This window comes from Arachis hypogaea, chromosome 10 (assembly GCF_003086295.3).
Source record: "Arachis hypogaea cultivar Tifrunner chromosome 10, arahy.Tifrunner.gnm2.J5K5, whole genome shotgun sequence".
In the NCBI taxonomy this organism is placed as follows: Eukaryota; Viridiplantae; Streptophyta; class Magnoliopsida; order Fabales; family Fabaceae; genus Arachis; species Arachis hypogaea.
This window is the reverse complement of record NC_092045.1, coordinates 18,267,254-18,274,346: the sequence shown is the minus strand read 5'-3', so window position 1 is coordinate 18,274,346 and position 7,093 is coordinate 18,267,254. Positions and strand designations below refer to the sequence as shown.

Below are 7,093 nucleotides of genomic sequence, written 5' to 3'. Positions count from 1 at the left end.
AATTAATGACTATGCAAAAGAAAAAAATTGTTGCGAAAATAAAAATTAATTTTTTTTATATCTTATCCGATAAAAACGCATTTAATATTTCTTATTTTTTTATTATTAGTTGGATTTTTTAATTACTTATATATTTGAACATTAACATTTTTAAAATTATTAAAATGTATGTTCATAATTTTTTTTTCAATTATAACACATCTAAAATTATTAAGTTATATACAAAATATTTTTGAAACACATCCAAAATCATAATTAAAATTTAAATTTAAATGTTAAAAATAAAATTAATTTTTTTATATCTCATTCGATAAAAACGCATCTAATATTTCTTGTTTTTTTTATTATTAGTTGGATTTTTTCATTACTTATTTGAACATTAACATTTTTTAATTTATTAAAATGAATAATTAAGTTAAATTTTTTAGATTTTATTCAATAAAAATATATCTAACATATTTTATCATAGTATTAGTTAAAATTTTTATTATTTATTTGAGCATTAGTATTTTTTATTTTAAAGTCTTTATTAATTTTAAAATTAAAATTTTGAATTTTATTTAATTTGATTTTTGGATGTGTGTTTAAATTGTAATTTGTTAGTAATTAAAAATATTAAATTGAAACAAAAATTTTAAATTTTAAATTTTAAATTTCAGTTTTATTTAGTTTATGTTTTGGATGTGTATTTAATTTTAAAAAGATACTAAATTTATTTAAATGTATTTGTTTTAATTTTTTTTAAATATTATAATAAAAATTATTTTAAAAGAATACTTAATTAAATTGATAAAAAAATCGAAGAGATATTCATATTTCGATATTTATTGTTATATATATACTCACTCATTATTAAAGCTTAAATAAATAATAATGATAAAAGAATAATAATAAAATGAATAAGAGCGGCAGTTGTGACAACCCCTTTGTTTTAAAAAATAAATGGCTTATAATTTATAAAAGGATGGATCTTGTGGGAATACAACGGGATCGATTCATAGGAGAAACAAAACTTAAATAAATAATAGTTATAAAAGAATAATAATAAAATGAATAAGAGCGGCAATTGTGACGACCCCTTTGTTTTGAATAATGAAAGGCTTATTGTAGGATCGATATTGTGAAATACAAAGGGATCAATTCATATATATAAGGAACCAAGCTGTCGATTGTGGCGCAACACCTTTCCCATCTCTTCTTTCCTAGTCCCTACCGGCCACTTCGACTTCGTATTTGTTTACGCGTTATTATTTTAATAAAAAAATAATTTTTTTATTTTTTAATGTATTTAACAAATTTCTAATAATAAAAATAAAAATAAAAACATTAAAAAATAAAAAATATTTTTTTTGATAAGTTATAATTTATATTTTTTTTAAAATATTTTTTTAAAAAATATTTTTTATGTAATAAATAAACAAAAAATATTTTTATATTATTATACTAAAATATGTTCAAATATAAAATCATTTTTATTTTTTTATAAAATCTTTAAAAAAAATAATTAAAAATTTATTTTTTTACCCAATCAAACCCTTGGTCACATGAATCATCTGAGACTTCCATCACCATCTCCACCTGTGCATCCTCCCTTGACATCTCACTTTAATGCCCAACTCATTCCACCTCTTCTTCTCACCATGCTATTTTCACACCTCCCATGTATACACCACATCAAAGCCACCTCTTTTTTCCATCCGCAACCTACTCTTACCCCTCCCATTATATAAATCCTTCAACCTACAGCCTTACATACACACTTATCTTCCATGTTTCATCTTAATTACATTTCATTATTTCATCATACAGAGAAACAACAATACCCTGATGAGAAAACTAAGTCCGAGGTGAGATGATGAGAGAACACAGAGAAAACCAAAGCGACGGTGAGTGCGAGGGTTTTCAACGGCGAGAAGTGAGTTATAGAAAAAGAAACGTCCAACATCTCCAAGAGAGTTATAAAATAATTCCGACATTGCATACTCCTTTGGCTTGATTTTGTTCATATTAAGATGTTCAATCTTGCATTTTTTTTGTTCGGATTATTCCTTTTCAAATTGATATATGGATTACGGTTCAATTAGATTATGGAATTATTATTGATTCATGCTTTCTTGATTATGACAAGTTCCAACTAGTTTTTCTGACATACATTGGTTTGGCTCTATTTTTGTACTTGTTATAAGAACAAAAAATATTAAAAGTATATAGTATACCTGTTAGAATCCTCTAAGCGGTTCTCCAAAATTGAAGAGGGAGCCATTGTTATTGTTAGTTTTAATATAATGTGTCACTGATCTATCACTTGCGTTTGACTTTATCAGTTGTATATAACTTGTGTATGGCTCAATATAAAGCTAAGATTACCCTCCAAGACATGGTCCCTTTCAGTCTTGTCATCTATGACTTGTTCCATTTCCTCCATCAGGTGATGGAGTTTCATTATCCTTCTTTTCTCCTCTAAGTAATTTTCAAAGCACCTCTTCATATGATATATACTCTGCCTCAATGCATCCAGCATGTTCTCTGTTATAGAATTTGTGCGCTTCAACTTCAGTATTGAAGAAGAAGCAGCAGCCATTTCTGAAAAAGTTCCTGTCACAAAACAATAGCTCATCTTTAGGTTCGTGTCAGCTCTTTGTTATTTGCTTTTCATTTACCATTAAAATTCTGCTTGTTGACTATTTGGTATTTATGTTAAACAAAATAGAGGATAGATTCGAAATTCACATGTACATAATTGATAAAGAAGAAAAAGAAAATGGGGGCAGGGAAGGGAAATTATATGTGACAAAAAGAGAGAGACTTAAGAAATAATTAAATCATTAAGAAGAGAATTGAAGGAGAAGGGTGTGTGAATTGAAAATAAATTTTATGACTACGATTTAATTTATTTTTATGTTATTAATATAGTTAATTGTTTAAATTTATTCAGGCTGCATGTTTCTTCAACACATCTGACAAATTGATTTCACATCTTTAAAACCAAATTCAGTTGGCAGATGCAAAAGATGTATTGGAAGGCATTTAAGATGCGAAAGGTATTAGTTTTCCTATATTAACTCCAAACCTCAAAGTAAGATATATATGCTTTAAAAATTATTATTTCCATCATAGTAAGTTATATAATCAGCCATTTGACTAATTTGAACTCTGTGGTTTGAGTTCTATTTATTTTTTTTTTTGCTAAATTCTGTGATTTAAATTCTGTTTATTTTATTTCTCAAATAAATTGTTGCTTCAACTTGGTGGGTGCTTTTCTCCATATATATGCATGCTCGATTGATTATTTTTTAGCATACCATTCATGATGGAGGAGATGTTCTGGTCTATGAGTGACATCAGACTATCAGATATAGAAGTGGATCCACTACCAATCTTCAATCAAAGGTCTGATTTCCAATTCTTGCTGCAACACATTTAAAGCAATTCTCAGTAACCTAGCAAAACTTTAGTGTTCATACACAGTTATACTTTTTTATTTCTATTGATTTGATTTGAGTTTGGTGTGAGGAGTGTAAATTGAGTGAAGAGGTAAGAGATTGTAATTATTTTTTTTGTATTTATTCATTTTCATTTGTTTTCTGGAAATTCCCTATTTTTTATTCTTCTAGGTCTTCTTTTCAAGAAGAAGGAATACCACAGTGAAATTTGATATTGCTGCACAGTATAAATTTTGAAAGGAATGAAATAAAGGAAAGCTTGATTTTTGTTATGTATATTTGATTTGATATTGTTTTTAATACATGTGTTTAGAAAGGTAGAGATTGTTTTGTATAAGTTCAATTATGAATTATGAGAAAAAAAAAAGATTACGTAATTTTTTTAAATTTAGATAAGTATTTGTGCTAATTTTAGTTGTAATATTTGTTATTAGGGATATTTTAGTAAGTTTAATTGTGATAATATTAATTTTAATTAAAAATATTTGTTATTAGGAGTATTTTAGTAAATAAAAAGTTAGAATTGATAATAATTTTAATTAAACATATTTGTTATTAAGGATATTTTAATAAATTTAATTGTGATCATGTTAATTTTAATTAAAGATATTTGTTATTAGGGATGTTTTAACTGTGATAATATTTTAGTAAATTTATTATTAGAGGTATATTTTGTAAATTTAAAAAAAATAATATTCGATTAGTTTTATATTTAACTTTTTAAAAAAATTAAAAAATTCAATATTAGAGATATTTTTGAAAATAAAAATAAATATTTTATCTAAAAATGATTATATTGAATTTATCTTGAAATATATTTATATGTAAATTTTTTTATGTATTTATTAAGTTTAGTCATGAACCTTTTAATTTGAATAAGGATAATTTTGACATATTAAATATATTTAATATTAGGAATATTTTAGTAAATTTAAAAAAAATTAGAGTCAATAATAATTTTAATTAAATATTTATTATTAGGAATATTTTAATAAATTTATTATAAAAAATATTTTGTAAATTCAAAAAAATTTAGAATCAATAATAATTTAACTAAAGATATTTGATATTAAGAGTATTTTAGTAAATTGAAAAAAAACTAGAATCAATAATAATTTAACTAAAGATATTTGTTATTAGGGATATTTTAATAAATTCAAAAAATTTTAGAATCAATAATAATTTTAACTAAAGATATTTGTTATTAGGGGTATTTTAGTAAATTTAAAAAATTTAGTGTTAATAATAATTTAACTAAAGATATTTGATATTAGGGATATTTTAGTAAATTTAAAAAATTAGAATCAATAATAATTTTAATTAAAAATATTTGTTATTAAAGGGTAATTTAGTAAATTTAAAAAAATTTAGAGTCAATAATAATTTTAACTAAATATTTATTATTAGGGGTATTTTAATAAATTTGTTATTAGAAATATTTTGTAAATTAAAAAAATTAATGTAAAAATATAATATTTAATTAGGTTTATATTTAATTTTTAGTCATTAATATTTTAATTTAAATGATTAAGGATAATTTTGACATATTACATAATATGACCAAGATATTTAAACTTAACCAAACAAAAATTTAGTCATTCCTAGGATTATTACATAATATTCCAATGCATCAAATTTTATAAATAAACATGAAAATCTTATATTTCAAGTAATTTCATTTCTAGGCATTATATTCCTAGGAATGATATTCTTGGGAATAAAATTTAATCTTTGAACCACATACACTCTTAGAATTTTCATATTCCTTTCTTTCATTGATTTCATTCAATTATTTTTTTGTTCTGTTTATTTGTTTTGATTCGAAAGTTATATGTTATATTCATGTCAGAGAGGCAAAGTGATATGAAATAGAGTTATAGAAGAAGCCCTAATCTTCAATTTCACAGAGCAATATACCGTGTGCAATGCTAATATAGTTATTTATGATTTGAAAGTAGTTTCTTATAACTGTTTATTATAGTGATCCATGACATAAGAATGAAGTGTTGTGCTACAAGCATCTTAGTGTAGCTAAGATTCATGCCAATTTGCTAATTATATGTAGCAATTGCAATTCTCTATGGTATCTAATATGATGAGGCATGAGACTTTATGAACTTTACAAAAAATGCATATTTAAATTGTATAGTTCATGTATTTTGTATTTTGATTCAGGAATATTTAGATTCCTCAACTTATTACAAAGAGAGTGATGACGAGACTGAGTCCTCAATAGATATCAAATTCGATGATATAAAATGTTTTAAATTTTATTTTTTATACTACTTATTTTATTTTTTTTTTAAATTTAAAAATATATCTCTTAAATTTTAATGATGAGGCAAATTTGTGAACTATCCTTTGTTTTTTTCTTTTTCTGCATTCAAGGTGAGTAGCATTTTTCTATGTCTTTATGCTCCACACCATATTTATACTTTTGTCTTGTTAAATTAATTCCGTAGTAGTGAAGATTTTGACAATCCAAAAAGTTCACTTGCCAGTGACAATTAATTAAAGGGTTTATTTGTTATAGCTTTTGGCTTGAACCATTCTTACAGTGAAATATTGTAATATTTTTCAGATGAGTAGTGAGACAGAATTGTGCTGTATCTGCTTTGAGCAAGTTTGCACAATTGAAGTCCAACATTGTGGCCACCAAATGTGTGCACAATGGATACTAGCATGGAAAGAATGATATACTGTATAATGTAATATATTGAAAAGTAAGCAAAGTTACTTGAGAATGAAGAAGCATCACCTGCATCGATGATTTTGGGCATGATCAAATCAAATGGATATTGTGTATAATTAAGTATTCAAGTAAAGTGAGAAATTCTTTTTCTCGGCAAGTAGCCAGAAAGTCTAAGATCATGTGAAAATATATTGTATTTGCTTCTTATTTGTTTGTGTATCAAAATATTCAATAATCAATAATATCACGTGGCAATTGTTTTCTTCAACATATTTAAATGCTTTATAAGTGCCCTTCAATACAATTTGAGAGGAAAAGCAGAAAAGGGGTTGGGTGTGATGTGATGAATAATAACTATCAATATTGAATGATAGGATCAATAATAATTTTGGGTGGAATGCCAAGTGATACTGTTCCTATCAGACATCAATAATCTGAAACTAAAAAGGATAATGTCAAGTGACACTGTTCATATCAGACATCAATATTTACGTTCTTGTTTTGATTTTTTTTAAATAAAATAAAATCAAAACTATACTAGACTTGTTTAAATGAATTTTTAAAAAAAGATTTTTTTTGAGTTATCTTTTTTTAAAAGATCTTATAGAAAAGTAAAAGTAATTTTATGTTTAGGTATCTTAGACAAAAAAATCTTTTTATTTACAATTATGTTTACTGTTTAGGTATAACAATATAAAAATATTTATTTATTTATTTATTTATTATATGAAAAACATATTTTTTTTTTAAAAAAAAAGATCTTTTAAAAAAAATGTAAATTACAGTTTCTCAAAAAAGATATTTTCTGATTTTTCTAGTGCTTTTATTTTTACTACTAAAAATTTGTCAAACACACTAAAAGAATAAAAAAAATCTTTTTTCATTGAAAAAATTTTTTTTTTATCAAAATAATAACGTCCAAATAAACACTAAACCAATACATAAAATAAACATGTGA

At 23.8% G+C, this 7,093-nt stretch overlaps 1 long non-coding RNA gene across 2 annotated transcripts; it reads left to right on the top strand.

Annotated features, from left to right (window-relative positions):
• The first annotated feature begins 1,643 nt into the window (after positions 1-1,643).
• Positions 1,644-6,405, top strand: LOC112715319 (uncharacterized). Of its 2 annotated transcripts, XR_003159610.3 has the most exons (3): positions 1,644-2,623; positions 2,936-3,390; positions 6,025-6,405. It is a non-coding gene; the product is annotated as an uncharacterized lncRNA (long non-coding RNA). The 2 variants fall into 2 exon arrangements; XR_011866490.1 differs by having other exon boundaries at positions 2,936-6,405.
• Positions 6,406-7,093: the final 688 nt, after the last annotated feature.